The sequence below is a fragment of the Pleurodeles waltl genome, chromosome 1_1 (assembly GCF_031143425.1).
Source record: "Pleurodeles waltl isolate 20211129_DDA chromosome 1_1, aPleWal1.hap1.20221129, whole genome shotgun sequence".
NCBI lineage: Eukaryota > Metazoa > Chordata > Amphibia > Caudata > Salamandridae > Pleurodeles > Pleurodeles waltl.
Window position 1 is genome coordinate 364,058,086 of NC_090436.1, and position 18,729 is coordinate 364,076,814.

General features: G+C 44.0%; 1 protein-coding gene across 3 annotated transcripts in view; it reads left to right on the forward strand.

Annotated features, from left to right (window-relative positions):
- The window catches only part of TRAPPC13 (trafficking protein particle complex subunit 13), a 321,232-nt gene that overhangs the window by 38,265 nt on the left and 264,238 nt on the right, over positions 1–18,729 (forward strand). The window lies entirely within an intron of this gene.

The window sequence follows — 18,729 nt, forward strand, 5'->3', positions numbered from 1 at the left end:
TTTGCAGATGATTTTGGGTGTGAGGGTCAAAAATGTATCATCCTTGTAATAAAAGGCTTTAGTTTTCCCAGCAGTAGTATTGATACCCTTAATATCAGCATTCGATCGAATGGCTATGGCTAAAGATTCTAAAGCTAATTAAAAAGAAAATAATGGAGAAAGGGGACAACTTTGTCTAGTACCTTGATGAATGTTGTGAATCCACCGCATGAAACAGATGCTGGTGGGTAATAGTTGTTGAAGAAAGTCTTTGCCGAAACCCATACTCTCCATTGTGTGAAATAAATATCCCCATTCTACTCTGTCAAAGGCTTTTTCAGCATGTCATGAAAAAACATTCTCCTCTTTGCCATTCTGTAATTGCCACAATAAATGCAAAATAGTGCGAAGATGATTAGTTGAGTATCGACCTGGGACAAATCCAATTTGAGAGGGATATATCAAGGAGGCGATTACAGAACCAAGGAGATGCACCAGTACTTTAGCTAGAATTCGGACATCTGAATTAACTATATTGGTCTACAGCTAAAACATCCTAGGGGATCTTTACCTGCTTTAAGAATTACCATAATTCAAGCTTTTAGGAAACAAGGAGGTAGATGTCCCTGACGTAAAGTTCATTAAATGCAGATACCAAAAATGGGACCGTATATGTTTGCATAATTTTTATAAAATGTAATAGGAGGTCCGTCCTACCCTGGTGATCTACCAGTAGCCAGAGAGTCAATTGCCCCCATTACCTCATCATTGGTGGCCTTTCCCTCTAGTTTTTGTTTCAGTTCTAGGGTTAATTTCAGGAGATTAAGTTTAGAAAGAAGGTAGTTTCTTACGAATGATCTGAGCAATCAATGGATGTATAAAAGTTTAGTAAAATATCTAGAAAAATCTTCGATGGAAGTGGCAGGGATTAGTAATCTCCCATCTTTTTCCCCATATTTGTAATGACTTTGACGAATTCAAAATAAGCTTTTTTTCTGCATCAGGGGAATAAAGAGTATTAAGATTGATTTTGGCTAATAGCATATTTTTCTTAAACTACGTGGCATTGAGTTTGAGAATAGATTCATGTAAGGCATGAGATTTCCTTTTCCAATGCAATTCTGGTAGCATTTGTCCGCTTTTTAGTAAGGGTAGAATCCCTCATTATCATCCCTCTTAGTACAGCCTTCCAAGCCCCCACGAATACATCAGCAGTAGAAGCAGAGTGTTTATTCTTCAAAAACTGTTCCATGTATGAATACAATATTTGTTTATCTTGTGGAGTTACAAATGAGGAAAAGGTGAGTCTCCAGAGTGATTTTTAGGGGATGTGAAAGTCCCAAGTCAGTACTGATATCAATAAGATAATTGTCTGATATACTACAGGGAAAGAATTGTGCATCAGTTTCTAATTTAACCTCTTCTGTGCCTTGGACGAGATGATCTCGTCCAAGGCTACAGTTCCCCTGTGCCTTGGACGAGATCATCTCGTCCATGGCATAGGGGAACTTGGGGGCGCGCTAGCGCGCCCCCCGTGCACCCCCCTTCCCCCCCCCCAAGTCGGGGATGGAAGGGGAAGACCTTCCCCTTCCACCCCCGACCCCCCCCCCCCCCCCCCCCTGTGACGTCAGCGCGCGCTGATGTGTCACAGGGGCCTCCCTCGTCGCGCTGGAAGCTCTGCTTCCAGCGCGATTGAAAAAGAAATGCAAAAGCATTTATTTTTCAATCACTTGGGAGGCCCGGAGGGGCTTCAAAGGGAAGGAAAAGTATTTCCTTCCCTTTGAAGTCCCTCCGAGGGTTTCAAAAGCCGGATTGCTTGCAATCCAGCTTTTGAAACCCCACTAGACACCAGGGATTTTTTTTTTTTTCTTAGAAATTGACAAAAGGGAGCGACCCCTTGGGCAAGGGTCGCTCCCAGGGGGGGCATTTTTTTGAAAAGGCCTTTTCTGCCCCAGATCGGCCTTATTAGGCCGATCTGCCCCCAGGGGGGGGCAGAAACCTCTAGGCACCAGGGAGCATTTTTTTTTTTTTTCATTTTTTTTTTTATTGAGGTGGGGAGCGACCCCTTAGGCAAGGGTCGTTCCCCTTGGGGGAAAATTATATTTTGGCCATTTCTGCTCCCCTTGGGGGCAGATTGGCCTATTTTGATGAGGCCAATCTGCCCCCAAGGGGGGTAGAAACCACTAGACACCAGGGATTTTTTTTTATTTTTATTGTTATTGACAAAAGGGAGCGACCCCTTGGGCAAGGGTCGCTCCCAGGGGGGCATATTTTCGGGAAGGCCTTTTCTGCCCCCCCTGGGGGCAGATCGGCCTACTATTAGGCCGATCTGCCCCCAGGGGGGGCAGAAACCTCTAGGCACCAGGGACAATTTTTTTTTTTTTTTTCATTTTTTTTTTTTTTGGTGGGGAGCGACCCCTTAGGCAAGGGTCGCTCCCCTTGGGGGAAAATTATATTTTGCCCATTTCTGCCCCCCTTGGGGGCAGATTGGCCTATTTTGATGAGGCCAATCTGCCCCCAAGGGGGGTAGAAACCACTAGACACCAGGGAGTTTTTTCTTTGCGTGAATTTCACGCAAAGGGAGCGACCACTTAGGCAAGGGTCGCTCCCTGGGGGGGAGGGGAATTTATTTTAGGCCATTTCTGCCCCCCCTTGGGGCAGATCGGCCTATTAATAGGCCGATCTGCCCCCAGGGGGGGAAGAAACCTCTAGGCGCCAGGGCAAATTTTTTTTTTGTGTTTTTTTTTTTTGTGTTTTTTTTTTTTTTTTTGAGATGGGGAGCGACCCATCAGGCAAGGGTCGCTCCCCTGGGGGGCAAATTGTATTTAGACCATTTCTGCCCCCCTGGGGGCAGATTGGCCGATTTTAGGTCAATCTGCCCCCAAGGGGGCAGAAACCACTAGGCACCGGGGATTTGTTTTTTGGCGCCAATGTCACGCAGGGGGAGCGACCCCGTAGGCAAGGGTCGCTCCCGGGGGGGGGGGTGGAGGTTGGGGGGGCAAATTTATTTTAGGCCATTTCTGCCCCCCCGGGGGACAGATCGGCCTATTATTAGGCCGAACTGCCCCCGGGGGGGGGGGCAGAACACTCTAGGCGCCAGGGCAATTTCTTTTTTTTTTTTTTTGTTGTTTCTTTTTTTAGAGATGGGGAGCGACCCATCAGGCAAGGGTCGCTCCCCTGGGGGGCAAATTGTATTTAAACCATTTCTGCCCCCCTGGGGGCAGATTGGCCGATTTTAGGTCAATCTGCCCCCAAGGGGGCAGAAACCACTAGGCACCGGGGATTTGTTTTTTGGCGCCAATGTCACGCAGGGGGAGCGACCCCGTAGGCAAGGGTCGCTCCCGGGGGGGGGGGGGGGGGGGGGGGGTTGGGGGGGCAAATTTATTTTAGGCCATTTCTGCCCCCCGGGGGAGGGCAGAACACTCTAGGCACCAGGGCAATTTCTTTTTTGTGTGTTTTTTTTTTTTTGTTGTTTCTTTTTTTAGAGATGGGGAGCGACCCATCAGGCAAGGGTCGCTCCCCTGGGGGGGCAAATTGTATTTAGACCATTTCTGCCCCCCCTGGGGGCAGATTGGCCAATTTGAGGTCAATCTGCCCCCAAGGGGGCAGAAACCACTAGGCACCGGGGATTTGTTTTTTGGCGCCAATGTCACGCAGGGGGAGCGACCCCGTAGGCAAGGGTCGCTCCCGGGGGGGGATGGGGGTTGGGGGGGCAAATTTATTTTAGGCCATTTCTGCCCCCCCGGGGGACAGATCGGCCTATTATTAGGCCGAACTGCCCCCGGGGGGGGGCAGAACACTCTAGGCACCAGGGCAATTTTTTTTTTGTGTTTTTTTTTTTTGTTGTTGTTTCTTTTTTTAGAGATGGGGAGCGACCCATCAGGCAAGGGTCGCTCCCCTGGGGGGGCAAATTGTATTTAGACCATTTCTGCCCTCCTGGGGGCAGATTGGCCAATTTGAGGTCAATCTGCCCCCAAGGGGGCAGAAACCACTAGGCACCGGGGATTTGTTTTTTGGCGCCAATGTCACGCAGGGGGAGCGACCCCGTAGGCAAGGGTCGCTCCCGGGGGGGCAAATTTATTTTAGGCCATTTCTGCACCCCCGGGGGACAGATCGGCCTATTATTAGGCCGAACTGCCCCCGGGGGGGGGGGGCAGAACACTCTAGGCACCAGGGCAATTTTTTTTTTGTGTTTTTTTTTTTTTTGTTGTTTCTTTTTTTAGAGATGGGGAGCGACCCATCAGGCAAGGGTCGCTCCCCTGGGGGGCCAAATTGTATTTAGACCATTTCTGCCCCCCTTGGGGGCAGATTGGCTGAGTTTAGGTCAACCTGCCCCCAAGGGGGCAGAAACCACTAGGCACCGGGGATTTGTTTTTTGGTGCCAATGTCACGCAGGGGGAGCGACCCCGTAGGCAAGGGTCGCTCCCGGCGGGGGAGGGTGGGGGTTGGGGGGGCAAATTTATTTTAGGGCATTTCTGCCCCCCCCCCCCTGGGGCCGGCTGAGCTACAGGCCAAACACCACAGGTAGGCACCTTGCAAAAAACACCTCTGTTTTCTGTGAAAAAATATGTTGTGTCCACGTTGTGTTTTGGGCCATTTCCTTTTGTGGGCGCTAGGCCTACCCACAGAAGTGATGTACCATTTTTATCGAGAGACTTAGGGGAACGCTGGGTGGAAGGAAATTTGTGGCTCCTCTCAGATTCCAGAACTTTCTGTCACCGAAATGAGAGGAAAAAGTGTTTTTTGGGCCACATTTTGATGTTTGCAAAGGATTCTGGGTAACATAACCTGGTCAGAGCCCCGCAAGTCACCCCATCTTGGATTCCCCTGGGTTTCTAGTTTTCAAAAATGCACTGGTTTGCTAGGTTTCCTCAGGTGTCGGCTGAGCTACAGGCCAAAATCCACAGGTAGGCACTGCTTTTTATAAAAAAATGTGATGTGTCCACGTTGTGTTTTGGGCCCTTTCCTTTCGTGGGCGCTAGTCCTACCCACACAAGTGAGGTATCATTTTTATCGGGAGACTTGGGGGAACGCTGGGTGGAAGGAAATTTGTAGCTCCTCTCAGATTCCAGAACTTTCTGCCACAGAAATGTGAGGGACATGTGTTTTTTTTAGCCAAATTTTGAGGTTTGCAAAGGATTCTGGGTAACAGAACCTGGTCCGAGCCCCGCAAGTCACCCCTCCTTGGATTCCCCTAGGTCTCTAGTTTTCAGAAATGCACAGGTTTGGTAGGTTTCCCTAGGTGCCGGCTGAGCTAGAGGCCAAAATCTACAGGTAGGCACTTCTCAAAAAACACCTCTATTTTTTTCCAAAATTTAGGATGTGTCCACGTTGCGCTTTGGGGTGTTTCCTGTCGCCGGCGCTAGGCCTACCCACGCAAGTGAGGTATCATTTTTATCGGGAGACTTGGGGGAACGCTGGGTGGAAGGAAATTTGTAGCTCCTCTCAGATTCCAGAACTTTCTGCCACAGAAATGTGAGGGACATGGGTTTTTTTAGCCAAATTTTGAGGTTTGCAAAGGATTCTGGGTAACAGAACCTGGTCCGAGCCACACAAGTCACCCCTCCTTGGATTCCCCTAGGTCTCTAGTTTTCAGAAATGTACAGGTTTGGTAGGTTTCCCTAGGTGGCGGCTGAGCTAGAGGCCAAAATCTCCAGGTAGTCACTTTGCTAAAAACAGCTCTGTTTTCTGTGATGTGTCCACGTTGTGTTTTGGGGCAAATCCTGTCGCGGGCACTAGGCCTACCCACACAAGTGAGGTATAATTTTTATCGGGAGACGTGGGGGAACGCTGGGTGGAAGGAAATTTGTGGCTCCTCTCAGATTCCAGAACTTTCTGCCACAGAAATGTGAGGAACATGTGTTTTTTTAGCCAAATTTTGAGGTTTGCAAAGGATTCTGGGTAACAGAACCTGGTCCGAGCCACACAAGTCACCCCTCCTTGGATTCCCCTAGGTCTCTAGTTTTCAGAAATGCACAGGTTTGGTAGGTTTCCCTAGGTGCCGGCTGAGCTAGAGGCCAAAATCTACAGGTAGTCACTTTGCTAAAAACAGCTCTGTTTTCTGTGATATGTCCACGTTGTGTTTTGGGGCATATCCTGTCGCGGGCGCTAGGCCTACCCACACAAGTGAGGTATCATTTTTATCGGGAGACGTGGGGGAACGCTGGGTGGAAGGAAATTTGTGGCTCCTCTCAGATTCCAGAACTTTCTGCCACAGAAATGTGAGGAACATGTGTTTTTTTAGCCAAATTTTGAGATTTGCAAAGGATTCTGGGTAACAGAACCTGGTCCGAGCCCCGCAAGTCACCCCTACTTGGATTCCCCTAGGTCTCTAGTTTTCAGAAATGCACAGGTTTGGTAGGTTTCCCTAGGTGGCGGCTGAGCTAGAGGCCAAAATCTACAGGTAGTCACTTTGCTAAAAACAGCTCTGTTTTCTGTGATATGTCCACGTTGTGTTTTGGGGCATATCCTGTCGCGGGCGCTAGGCCTACCCACACAAGTGAGGTATCATTTTTATCGGGAGACGTGGGGGAACGCTGGGTAAAAGGAAATTTGTGGCTCCTCTCAGATTCCAGAACTTTCTGCCACAGAAATGTGAGGAACATGTGTTTTTTTTAGCCAAATTTTGAGGTTTGCAAAGGATTCTGGGTAACAGAACCTGGTCCGAGCCCCGCAAGTCACCCCTCCTTGGATTCCCCTAGGTCTCTAGTTTTCAGAAATGCACAGGTTTGGTAGGTTTCCCTAGGTGGCGGCTGAGCTAGAGGCCAAAATCTACAGGTAGTCACTTTGCTAAAAACAGCTCTGTTTTCTGTGATATGTCCACGTTGTGTTTTGGGGCATATCCTGTCGCGGGCGCTAGGCCTACCCACACAAGTGAGGTATCATTTTTATCGGGAGACATGGGGGAACGCTGGGTGGAAGGAAATTTGTGGCTCCTCTCAGATTCCAGAACTTTCTGCCACAGAAATGTGAGGAACATGTGTTTTTTTAGCCAAATTGTGAGGTTTGCAAAGGATTCTGGGTAACAGAACCTGGTCCGAGCCCCGCAAGTCACCCCTCCTTGGATTCCCCTAGGTCTCTAGTTTTCAGAAATGCACAGGTTTGGTAGGTTTCCCTAGGTGGCGGCTGAGCTAGAGGCCAAAATCTACAGGTAGTCACTTTGCTAAAAACAGCTCTGTTTTCTGTGATGTGTCCACATTGTGTTTTGGGGCATATCCTGTCGCGGGTGCTAGGCCTACCCACACAAGTGAGGTATCATTTTTATCGGGAGACTTGGGGGAACATAGATTAGCAAAACAAGTACTATTGCCCCTTGTCTTTCTCTACATTTTTTCCTTCCAAATATAGGAGTGTGTGTAAAAAAGACATCTATTTGAGAAATTCCCTGTAATTCACGTGCTACTATGGTCACCCCGGAATTCAGAGATGTGCAAATAACCACTGCTCCTCAACACCTTATCTTGTGCCCTTTTTGGAAATGCAAAGGTTTTCTTGATAGCAATTTTGTACTCCTTATATTTCAGCAAATGAATTGCTGTATACCCGGTATAGAATGAAAACGCACTGCAGGGTGCAGCTCATTTATTGGCTCTGGGTTCCTCGGGTTCTTGATGAACCTACAAACCCTATATATCCCCGCAACCAGAGGAGTCCAGCAGACGTAACGGTATATTGCTTTCGATAATCTGACATTGCAGGGAAAAGTTACAGAGTAAAACGTAGAGAAAAATTGATGGTTTTTTCACCTCAATTTCAATATTTTTCTTTTTCAGCTGTTATTTTCTGTAGGAAACCCTTGTAGGATCTACACAAATGACCCCTTGCTGAATTCAGAATTTTGTCTACTTTTCAGAAATGTTTAGGTTTCTGGGATCCAGCATTGGTTTCATGACCATTCCTGTCACTGACTGGAAGGAGGCTGAAAGCACAAAAAATTGCACAAATGGGGTATGCCCCAGTAAAATGCCAAAATTGTGTTGAAAAATTGGGTTTTCTGATTCAAGTCTGCCTGTTCCTGAAAGCTGGGAAGCTGCTGAGTTTAGCACCGCAAACCCTTTGTTGATGCCATTTTCAGGGGAAAAACCACAAGCCTTCTTCTGCAGCCACTTTTTCCAATTTTTTTGAAAAAAACGAAATTTTCACTGTATTTTGGCCAATTTCTTGGCCTCCTTCAGGGGAACCCACAAAGTCTGGGTACCTCTAGAATCCCTAGGATGTTGGAAAAAAAGGACGCAAATTTGGCTTGGTTAGCTTATGTGGACAAAAAGTTATGAGGGCCTAAGCGCGAACTGCCCCAAATAGGCAAAAAAAGGCCTGGCACAGGAGGGGGAAAAGGCCTGGCAGCGAAGGGGTTAATAACAGAAGAGGAATTTAAAAAAAATAGTAAATTCTTCTACGTATATAATGGTGACAGGGAGTTAAAATACAATCCCTCTCAGTTAGATGTAATAATCTCCACAGTTCTTGCAAAGAATAATTGCTAATAAAATATTTTAACATAAAACTGTCCTTGTATGTTGCGTATCTGGTTTACCAGCTCTGTCAACAAACGGGTTAATAGTGATGTTCCAGTCTCCTCCAATCAACACCTGTGTATTTCCAAATACAGCTAATAATCTGCTAAATTGGGATATAACGATGATTTTAGAGTCAGTAGGGGCATATATTGCACCCCCTAATAGAAAAGTGTTATGAATTTGAAGTTCAATAAAAATGTAATGACCCTCAATGTCTTCCCAGGATTGTAGTATTTTGTAGAGTAGGTGTTCACTAAAAATAATAGCAACTCCACATTTTCTAGACTGCATGTGTGTTTTATCAGAGGTTTGGGGGATAATATTTGCATGAATTACTTGACCTACCCAATCACATTTTATTTTTCACATTTTAAAGGTATGAGTTGAGTCTCTTGCAATAAGGCTATATCTGGTTTGTTATGGCCATTATATGTCAATATCTTATTCTGTTTAATCCATGTAAGTTTATGGAGACGATTTTCAAAGGTTTAGATGGGGTTAGGTTGCATGAGAAAAAATAGTGTTATGAACAATAGATAAAGGTAAGGTATAAATGTATGTATACTAATATGATGTATGGATGTAATATGATTTTGAAACAACAAAAATCAATGTCGAAGTGATTCAAAAGTAGGTCAGTTGCAAAGCTTATACTATCACAAAAGAAGTATAAAAATAAGTCCAACAACAAGTGTTCAGACTAAGTAGTACAAGCTTCAAACTTTGTAAACTTTTACCCTGGGTAGAGCGTGTAAGGCGGTGTGAGAGGAAGGGTCACTAGACCATAAGCCTTGTAAATAAACAATATCAACATTCAACATGTAAACAAATACAATAAAATTATATATCAATTAGGAGTATAAGACAATCCAATCACAGTCAAATCTCATACATAAACATTAATAGAATAACAATAATTTGTCATATATAGTAGGCACAAACCATGAGATACTGTACGTCAGGGCAAGGGAGCAAAAAGTAAGAAAAAGAGAAGTATCAGGAAAGAAGAAAAATAAAGAAGAGAATGAGGATCAGAATTAGAAGAGCAACATTTTAATCCAGTTAAGAGGAATAATATATAAAAGAGGATATCAAATGAGAACACCATCAAATATTCAGTGGCGATCTCGATTTTGTCTCTTTGTTACAAACCCTTCCCAGTTCTGAATTTACTACCAGAAGACCTTTTTTTTTTTTACAAGACACAGTTTCACAGCCACCAAGATCTTGCGAGTCTGGGAAGGGGTCACTTCTCGAATCTCGAGTTGTTGCAGAGGGTTGAGATTTATGTTCCACTCCAGAGTGGCCGTCTTATTGACTGTTCAGAAAGGATTCCAAGTCGTGAGGATCAAAATATTCCTTGGGCTACCTTTTGATACATTACAATCATAGTCACAGGTTCCTAGACCATATTTGTTTATCCTTTTCTTTAACCTACGACGTAAAGCCAGGAATTGTGTTCTTTTGAGATTGGTGGGAGCAGCAAAGTCAGTAGTAATGATTATCTGTGCACCATCATAATTGTATGGACCATTTTCCTTGCAGACATTATGATTTGGCAAGCCCGCTGATGACGAAGGCAGCAAGCCAAAATATGACTAGGTTGAGATGATAGAGCAGAGTTTTTGAGCGTACATGGTGTGCATGTTGAAATTCAAGTTGTGGGGTGCAAAATAAGCTTTGTCAGGTTGGTGAGTCGGATTAATGAGAGAGTGCATCATATCATCTTTCTCCAATTGCTCTAGGAGTCCAATAATTCTCATGTTATCCCTTCTACTGTGATCTTCCAAATCTATTGTCTTTTTTTTCTGGAAGTACCATATGTCATTACCTTGCTTGGGTTTATTATCAAGTTGAAATAAAATCTCAGACAGACTGCCTTCTACTAATTGCATACTTTAATGAAGCTGAGTAACGTCGCTCCTAAGAGATTGTACTTCCTAAGCATTCGCTGAAACACAATTTTTAACAAACAATATTTTTTTCTTTTTTCTTTATTTTTTTTATGTCCAAAAGTTCTTCAAGTGTGGTATCCTTTGCTGTTGCAGGAATATCTTGGGAGTTTGATATATTTGGAATCAAAACCATATTAGATGGAGTTGCTGCCAGGGCATCGCTATATGAAAGGTGTCTGATATGCTTACATTTCGACATAAAGATATGACTGATCACAAATCAAACACAACATTGTCTCACTTATATTAGTCCTATGTCAGATTAAGACCTGTCAAGAAAATGGGGTATATGTAATGTATTAAATAGAACTAACTGAGCAATATGTGTCTTCACAACTCAACGAAATGATGGGCAGAATGATTCCCAGAAAAGCCTTTTTCTTTTAAAATATTATTCACCACTCCTTAACGTTATGGCAATAAACAATTCTGTTCAGTTTCAGTTCCAGCATATAAGATAAGTCAGTCATTCTTAGGCAATAGTTACAAGTTACAGGGACCCATTGGAGCAACTAGTATTTTCACTATTTTTTTTGGGGGGGGGAGGAGGGAGAGAAGCAAGATAATCTTTAGAAAAGCTTTTCTCCCTTCAGAACAATATTGTGTCGCTTGTTTGAAGAGTGAGAGGGGTCGGTGGATGGGTAAAGTAATAAACGTTATGCGGGAATTAAGTGTGCCTTCTCTTAAATTTTTTTTCAAAAAAATCTAAAACGTTTGTGGGCACAATTTGTTTTCTTTATAGGACCTTAGTCCTGTTGGGTTTATTTTCTTATATTTACATCACTAATCCAACGTTTTTCCTAAGATGCCTGCAATTTGTTTTTAAATGTCTCTGTCCTTGGCTTTCTATTGAGAGTTTAGTTCTCTTAGTCTGCTACTTTGAAGGCAGGTTACCTGCTAGTCAAACTAAGGTGCATGGATTCATTCATTGTATTTTGAACTAGCAGTCTGTGGCTTTTTATGTGAGAACAATTTAACCATAGTTTAATTGTTTATTCAAGCCTTCCTGAATATCACCTCTGCCCAATTGAATTTGGAATTGTAAATGTTGGTAAAAGTACCCAAGTCTTTCAACATGCTGCACCAAATGCATGCATACCTGATCAAGGTGGTCCCAGTACAGAGAACCTCATGCACAGATAAATCTCTCTTTCATCGCAATCTTAAGCTTTCTTTGTAAATGCTCACTCTTGTGCTAAGCATTTCTGTGAAACCCAGAAGCTGACTGAAAATGAAATAGATCATTTAGTTCTGGTTGAAACCTGGCTTAAGGAGTGGTCAGGCATTTAGGTGGTCAAAGTGATTACTCCTGGTCATCATATCCTAAGGATCAGTCAGTGCACAAAAGGAGTGGGGGGGGATTTACATTGTCATTGGGGCTACAAAAACATCACACCTTTTAATGTTAAGCCACCCTCCAAAGGAGAGTTTCTAGTACTTCACTTTCCGCTTTCTGAATTTTACAATATCCTTGGTATGTGTTTACTGGCCCAAGATCCGTGTGCAAAACCTACACAATCTCTTGTACTGTATATTTTATCACGTTTTACCAATTTGTTTAGTTCATTGTTGATAAAGAAATCTTAACATGTGGATTGATGACTTTTCAGCTGTTAGCTTCTGAACTAATCATGGTCACAAGGGTATGGAATTCCTATAGCCCGAAGCCCAGGACATACTGTTTGGGGTCAAGGACAACAAGTTTTCATGTTTATTTTGTCCTTGGGACAAGTAGGCCCAACCCCCTGCAGCACAAACCCTTTGGTTGCCATATTACAGGGTAGGGAACGATCTGCAGTTGAGGTAATACTTATGTTCATTTGTTAATGCTGTTCGAATGTGTATTTATGGTTCATTAATGCCAATCCTTTAAGGTGAGCCCTCTAAATAAATGTTGTAAGGTCACACTGCACTACTGACTGGTTCCAGTAAAAAAACAAGCATTTGCAATGCAGCGGGTCTTGCATTTCTCCGAGTTACAGCTATTAGCAGTTGTAAACTCCTGACCGGACTTTTCTTGTCTCATTAAATGGAAAAAAAACTGCTAAACAAGCGAGATCGCACTACGAAAAAAGAGAGTAGTCCACAAACCGATGGAAAACATCAAGCCTTGTATGTTTTCAGTACTTGGTTGCTGCGCTCGAGGAGGGCTAACCACCGGAAAAGGCATGACATATGCTTGCCTTCCACTAATGAAAGCAAGCAGATTTTAAAAGGCAAGCCCACGAACCAATGAAAGACACTAACATGACATGGGCGGTGCTCCGAGCCCTTTTCTAACTACTATAGCGTCTCGCAAGCGCATGCTACGCAGGCTCGACCCTAAAAATGGGTGCACACACGTTTGAAAGGTTTAGCAATATGAGGTTACGTTTTGTGCTCCCAGAATGCTCTCTGATTCGATGCAGAAGTTGGCAGAACTTTGTAAGTAAGATTGATAATTCTTGGCTTTCAAAATCAAATGTTCAGAAAAAATGCAAGTAGGAAAAAATGTTTTGATAAATTACTGTGAAATGTTAAGTACTATTTCTTTGAAGTGTCATTTTGTAAAATATGTTGATGCATGGTAGTATTTCCAAAAAATATTCATAATGGAAATGCAGTGTAACCATTTTCAACAAGATTATGGCAAACATGAGAATAAACATGCAGTGGCAAAGTCAATCGATCAGACATTGGTTGTCAGTCTTTTGGTTTTGTTAATGCGTGTCTTGTTTTGACATGGCTTTTGTAACACTTTATTGTTGTGGGAGCTGCCAGGTCCTCACCATTGTAACAAACATTGGCAAAAAGCAAAAAAAATATTTTTGTCTCAAAAAGCACACATTACCACAGTAGTTCCTGGCACTGATCAAAACTACTTTGTGTGCCAGTCTGCTCCTTGTGGAAGAGCAGAGTGCTGTTACTCGCAGTAAAGCCAGCTGATAGAGAGAGAAATAGGATTTAAATAAAAACAAAATGTATTGCTTAACGCCAGACCTAATTAGGGGCCTAATTTTTAAAGAAAGTCACAAAAGTGCAGCCATGCTATATGCCTTTGAACTGGTGGCTTCCGTGAATTCACAAGAATTTATAGAAGTAGACCAGAAAATCATACTCCTTGTACATAATTGTGAACTGTATTTTAACACAAGGAAATATGCAGATTGGGTTATGCGAAAACCTATTGAGCATTTGCAAGTTCACTTTCATCCTTAAAATATGTAAGTTGTTAGGTTTGCACAGACTCAAAGGCATTCCAGCCCTGGCACTATTGCTTACTGCTTTTCCAGCCCCAGTATGTAGTTCTGCAGAAAGGTGGCAAAATAAGACATTTGCTATAGTAGGGCTTGAAGTTCCTAGTATGCAAGCACTACTATAGTATTAGCCCTGACATAATCAGGGAGGCTATTATCAGAGCTCTTAAATAACGAGATTGCTGCCATAATTGTTTGTCGCAAGACATGACACCAAAGGGACAAGTAGATTTTTTTTAACAGTACAAGTAGATTAAAGAAGCACCCTGTCCCACAGACAAGTAGATATTTTTATGAAATCGTGCACCCTTGTGTGGCCATGCTGCTGCTTCACTCAACATGATCCATAATATGTAGAGATCTGATAGAGACTTCTAGTTGTAGATTCCTTACCTTAGAATTTTCCCCCAGACTGGATCCAGAGATTTTTTTTCTTCAAGCTCATCGGTAGTTGGCGTTGGTCGACTCCACGGGCATCATTGATGTCATAGTCGCCGTGATGACGTCGGGAGTAGTTCGTAGATGCCGACTCAGCGCAGCGACGTCTGTTCTTTTCTGTCCGCACCACATGCTGATCCGGAGAGAGCTACCCATGGTCGCTTCTTGACCGACTTCAACTCTTTTTTGTTGACTTTTTAGTGAGTTTTTTTGGTGCATCGAGGGATGTCCTTGAAGACTGGCTTCAAACAGTGCGAGGACTGTCAGAACATTATGTTAGTGACAGACCTGCATCGGGTCTGTTTGTGGTACCTGAAGTGCGACCACAACGTCCTTTTATTTTTATTTTTTTTATTTTTTTTAACACCGCCTCCTTCTTCGATGAGGCCTATTCACCCCAGATTGGATTCTGACCCTTTTTCTTATGGGTACGAATTTGGGGAAGGATTGTAGGCGTCACTGGACCCTTATGAATACCAGGATGACCCTAACTTGGACTGGGCACAGGAGTTTGGTGAGGCCATTAGTCTGGATACCTCTCCAGACGCTGGCATGCTGTCTCCTCCTACTGTCGCTATGGCAAAGGGAGCAACTTATTCCATGGTTGTCAGTAGGGCGGCTGAGGTCCTCAGCCTTGAGCTGCCAAGTGTTCAGGTCAGGTCTAATCTCCTGATGGAGTTTCTTCAACAAGTGGCTTCCACATCTGAGCCTCTTATTCCATTCAATGACGCTCTCACCAATGTCCTTTTGGGTACTTGGTCCAGACCCAACACAAGTGCTTCTGTGAACAGGATTAGCGCGTGCTGCCATCAGTCTGCCCCGAATGACCCTCAATTTCTGTCCCAACACACCATGCCTGAGAGTCGTGTCATCCAGGCATCCTCATCCTCTGGCACATTCCCTTCTGCACCCCCGGATAGGGAATCAAAAAGAGAGTCTGGAACAATTTGGGAAGAAGATGTTTTCTTCCTCCAGTCTTGTGCTGGGGTCAGTGAACACCACATGCCTTCTCGGCCGCTGTACCTATTCTCTCTGGGATATGGTCACACAAGTTCTGGCGCAGATACCGTAGGAGGCCCGTGCTGTCGTTCCCCCAAGCTGTCACCGATGGGAGAGATGTGGTAAACTTAATTATCAGATTTGGGCTGGACAAGACGGACTCTCTAAGTAGGTCGATTGCAACGACGGTGGCCTTGAGGCACCATGCCTGGTTACATACATCTGGTTTTTCAGGGGATGTCCAACAGACTCTTATGGACTTGCCCTCTGATGGCTCCCGTCTTTTAGGAGTCAAGGCGGACTTGGCTTTGGAGAGGTTCAAGGACTGCCGGGCTACGGCTTGGTCCCTCAGCCTATCCACTGCCCCTCATCACCAACAGTCCGCCTTTTGCCCCTTTAGTGGCCACTGTCATGTCCCTTTCCCAGCCATTGTGCCACCCATGCTGTTCAGCCGCTGCGTAGCCACAATACTGCGTGGGACAGGGAACCAGAGGTCTGCCCAGGCCACCCCTGCAGCCTCCAAACCCTCCTAGTCTGTCCCCTCAGTCCGGTCCAGTTGGCAACAGGATTCTCCATCACCTGCCCCACTCAGAATCCATCACTACGGACAGGTGGGGTTTGCAGATGGTTCGAAGGGGCTACTCCCTAAGGCTTCCTTCCTTCCCCAGGTCGTTACACCTTTTCATGTAGGGCAGTCCATCACCTTGCCTATTTTTTTTACATACCTCCACATTCTTCTCATGAGGAGGAGAGACTCTATTGCCTGGACCCACAAAGAGTGTTGGTGTTCTATCTCAATTGTACTAAAGATTTCTGGGTGGACGATCAACTCTTTGCTGGGTATGTGAGTGCGAAGAAAGTGAAGGCGGTACAAAAACATACCATCTCTCGATGGGTACTTCTTTGCATCAAGATGTGCTACGCTTTGGCCAAGAAGCACTTCCCTGAGGGCTTGCATGCTCATTCCACTAGAGCAACTGCTGCTTCCACTGTCTTTATGCGTGGCGTTCCTGTCCTGGATATGTGCCCGGCAGCTACGTGGGCATTTTTGCACACGTTTAATAGACATTACTGCCTGGAGAGTCAGGTCTGTTGGGAAGACTACTTTGGTCGTTCGGTCATGCAGGACCCTCTAGCATGATCTTGGTTTGCAGCCCACCTCGGCGGATGACATTGCTTGGGTATCTATTGTAAGGTAAGGAATCTGCAACTAGGAGTCTCTATCAGATGTACAAGTTACTTACCTTCGGTAACAATATATCTGGTAGAAACATATTCTAGTTGCAGATTCCTTACTGACCCACCCATCCCCCCGCTTGCGAACTGATTTCTAGGGACAGGGCTTCCCCATTCAGGGCCTTAGCCCTGGCGCACCAATTTCAGTTTTGTTCACGGTTCTGCGATTTGTCGTGGAAAGTCTAGAAAAGAAACTGACGTCACTTTGCTGAGGCGGCGTCTGTATACTTCCCCCAACATCATCATGGCGACTACGCCAACGACACCTGCAGATTCGACCCACTCCACCTACCGACGCTCCAGGGTATACCTCGAAGAAAAAATGTTCAGATCCAGTCTGATGGCTGGGGGAAAATTCTAAGGTAAGGAATCTGCAACTAGAATATGTCTCTACCTGATATAGCATTACTGAAGGTAAGTAACTTGTTCTTTATCTCACATAACTTTCAGCTAGTCAAAATGACATTAGGGAAACTTTGACAGAGGACATTGCTTCACCTTTTACTTAAGGTGCCTAAAGATGTTAGTTTTTTTTTCTTTTGTATAGATTGTTCTATAGTGCTGTCATAATGCAAGCTAATGTTAATGTGGTTTGCTTAGAATATATGGACATGATAAGTTTATAGATTTACAGCGAGCCAAAGCAATGAGAGAACCTGCATAAGGCATGTTTAAAAAAAAAAAAAAAAAAAAAAAAAAAAGGCTAATTAGGGTGCAGGACAAAAATGCTAGCTGTTGTTTTTTGGCTCGGCGAGAAAGCAAGAGAAAATCTGGTTCTGGCCTACATTTTGGAGAGCTGGTGGTTTTAGAGGTGGTAGTTAAACAACGATGTCAGATAAGTCATGTTCCATACATAAATGGACGCCATTTCTAATCTTTGGCCTTTCATCTAAAACTACAGGCTTGAGATTGGGGCCATTTAAGTTCAGTTGCTGCTGGCATGGTATAGTTCTTCTGGTTGCAACAAGTACCGCTTTTAGTGAGGCTGGCAGTAAGGCCATTGAACATAGAGGTCAGTGTTTTTCTAACACACATCATGAAATAGCTTGTAATTGATTTCTTCAAATATTTCAAAATATCAGAAGTTATGAAAGCACATTTTTTGTTAGGAATAGTTTACATAAACTGAGAAAAATTCCTGTCTACCCTGAATACAATGCTGTTAGTGAATTAAGAGGAAAGTAGTTGGTCGCTTGTATCCTGTATGTGGGCTAGATTATTATTGTACATGGAGCAAAAGTTCAGAAAATCTAAAAAGCTAGTTTTTTGTACTGCAGACGTGCGGAACTCACTTATTTGAAGGTGCTCTCATATGTGATCAATAATAGAAAAGGTGTCTCCGTGATCAACTAGGATCATACAGTTTGAGACCAGGATGTAGGTCAAGAGCATTGCAGTTAGGTCAAGTAGATTATTCAGTCTCTCTGTCTGCAAATCTGTTAACATTTTCAAGATTTTCCAAGGCCTGGGCCCCCTCTCCTAGCATAATCTATTAATATCTATGGCGAACCACTGGTTAGACTACTCCAGTTCCATGTCCTATTTCTGTGGCTGCTGATAATGCCTTGATCCTCCAGCTGCCACTTCCAGCTCTATCATTTAAGAGGCAAGGGCCTGTATGAGTAGCCACTGCCTCAAATTTAGCTGTGTTCACAGGTGAGAGCACGAACATCTGGACATCAAAGTTTTGGAATAATGCCCTTTGCGCACTCCACACATCAGACAAGGTTGTAAAGGAAGGTTGGCTTTAAATCCTACCTGACAAGACTGCATGCACTATATAACACTACTTGCAAGCTCTTAATCATGCCACCTATAGACTCTAGTAACGATTTAAGCCTCACATTCAGTCCTGCTTTTAAACCTTTGGGTATTAAATGTAGCTTTATCTAAAAACAGTAACTTTTTTTTTCTTCAAATAGAGAAAAAAAAAAATAATTGCTACACTCAAAGAACATCCATTTTGCCAGACTTTGGTCAGCCTGCAAAGCCCCATCTCTGCCAGAGGTCGCTGATATACTCAAATATCTCAAGCCACTTCCTGTGAGGATGAGGTCTTACCATCGTCCTTCATCAAAGCTGTCTCTCTGCGGATCATTTCCTAACCCTACTTACTATTTTCAATACCACCCTCCTTCATTGTGTCTTCCCAAAAGCTCTTAAGACAGGGCACATCACCCCCAAACCCCCAAAGAAACCTATGAAAAGAAGGGGTTTTAGGGAAAAGAGGCTCTGCTAAGACTACTTCAAACCTCAAAGCATATTTCATCACTCCCCTGATACTAAATGAGTCAGTCAGATAAGATAAGGATTACGAGGTCATTAGTTTTATGTGGTCATCGATATGTCTGATTACACAAAGTTATTTAT